Source organism: Lathyrus oleraceus, chromosome 2 (genome assembly GCF_024323335.1).
Source record: "Lathyrus oleraceus cultivar Zhongwan6 chromosome 2, CAAS_Psat_ZW6_1.0, whole genome shotgun sequence".
Taxonomy (NCBI): Eukaryota; Viridiplantae; Streptophyta; class Magnoliopsida; order Fabales; family Fabaceae; genus Lathyrus; species Lathyrus oleraceus.
This window is the reverse complement of record NC_066580.1, coordinates 442,285,088-442,287,145: the sequence shown is the minus strand read 5'-3', so window position 1 is coordinate 442,287,145 and position 2,058 is coordinate 442,285,088. Positions and strand designations below refer to the sequence as shown.

The window sequence follows — 2,058 nt, the reverse complement described above, 5'->3', positions numbered from 1 at the left end:
CTCTGTTTCTTTTATGCATTCATCGATGATATCCATGAAGTAACATGTGTCTTCTATTGCAGGTGCTTTCAAAAATTGGGAGCGAATGAACTCAATTTTCTCTTCTCCTACTTCGAAAGTGAGTCGTCCTCGTTTTACGTCTATGATAGCACCGGCGGTTGCTAAGAATGGTCTTCCCAATATAATGGGTGTAACTTCATCTTCTCTAATATCCATAATTATAAAATCAGTTGGAATGTAGAATTGACCTATGCGCACGGGAACTTTTTCAAGAATTCCTACAGGATATCTAACAGAACGATTTGCTAATTGTACAGACATTTTAGTTGGTCTTAATTCTCCCATTTCCAGTTTCTTGCATATGGATAAAGGCATAACACTGATACCGACTCCTAAATCGCATAAGGCTTTGTCTATGACAAATTTTCCTATGTGACAGGGTATAGAGAAACTACCAGGATCCTTAAGTTTTGGAGGCATATTCTGGATTATGGCGCTACATTCAGCAGTGAGTGTAACAGTTTCGCTATCTTTAAGTTTCCTTTTATTAGAAAGAATTTCTTTTAAGAACTTAGCATATGAGGGCATCTGTGCAATAGCTTCTGTAAACGGAATTGTGACGTTTAATTGTTTCAGTAAGTCAACAAATTTTTTAAATTGGCCCGCATCTTTGGTTTTAATAAGCCTTTGAGGGTAAGGGATAGGTGGTTTATAAGGTGGTGGAGGTACATAAGGTTCTTTCTTTTCTACGATTTCCTTATTACTCTCTTCCTTTTCCTTAGGTTTACTTTCTTCCTCAATTGACTTTTTAGAGTTTTGGTTTTCCATCCTTGGATCAGACGGTCCTTCTACTTCCGTTCCACTTCTTAATATGATCGCATGAGCGTGGCTTTTCGGGTTAGGTTGGGGCTGTCCAGGAAATGTACCAGTTGGGGCAGCAGTAGGCGCTTGTTGTTGAGCTACTTGTGAGTTTTGTGTTTCCAGCATTTTGTTATGGGTAGCCAGGGCATCTACTTTACTTGCTAGTTGTTTAATTTGTTCGTTAGTGTGTACATTCTGATTTAAGAAATCTTTATTGGTTTGCTGTTGAGAAGCTATGAAGTTCTCCATCATGGTTTCCAAGTTGGATTTCCTAGGAACGTTATTGTTAGGTGTAGATGGGATCGGCTTTTGATATCCCGGAGGTATAGCTGGGGCTTGATTGGGAGCTTGTCCCGGTGCGTATAAAGCATTATTACTCTTATATGAAAAATTAGGATGGTTCTTCCAGTTAGAGTTATAGGTATGCGAGTAGGGATTTCCTTGAGCATAATTCACTTGCTCTGCTTGGATTCCTGTTAGGAGTTGACAATCTGCAGGAGTGTGACCTTGGATTCCACAAACTTCGCAATTTTGAGTTGCGGCAACCACGGTGGCTGGAGGTGATACATTTAAACTTAAATTTTCTGGGCAAGAGCCTCCACTTTTGCATTAACATGATCAAGGCTACTTATCTCGTACATGCCACTTTTCGTTTGAGGTTTTTCTACCATTGTTCGGTCGCTTCCCCACTGATAATGGTTTTGGGCCATGCTTTCGATAAGTTGATAAGCATCGGCATAAGGCTTATCCATAAGCGCACCACCTGCGGCGGCGTCTATTGTTAATCTTGTGTTGTACAAGAGACCATTATAGAAGGTATAAATTACTAACCAGTCCTCTAAACCATGGTGTGGACAAAGTCTCATCATGTCTTTGTATCTTTCCCATGCTTCGAAAAGAGACTCATTATCTTTCTGTTTAAATCCATTTATCTGGGCTCTCAACATAGCTGTTTTGCTTGGAGGAAAATATCGGGCAAGAAAGACTTTCTTCAACTCGTTCCATGTGGTGACTGAGTTGGAAGGAAGAGACTGAAGCCATCTTCTAGCTTTATCTCTTAACGAGAAAGGAAAAAGACGAAGTCGAATTGCCTCTGAAGTGACACCATTAGCTTTAACGGTATCAGCGTATTGGACAAATACGGATAAATGAAGGTTTGGATCCTCGGTAGGATTTCCAGAGAATTGATTCTGTTGC

General features: G+C 40.1%; 1 non-coding gene across 1 annotated transcript; it reads left to right on the top strand.

Annotated features, from left to right (window-relative positions):
* Positions 1–1,701: 1,701 nt before the first annotated feature.
* LOC127124884 (small nucleolar RNA R71) lies at positions 1,702–1,808 on the top strand. Its single transcript, XR_007804363.1, has one exon. It is a non-coding gene; the product is annotated as a small nucleolar RNA R71 (small nucleolar RNA).
* The last annotated feature ends 250 nt before the right edge of the window (positions 1,809–2,058 follow it).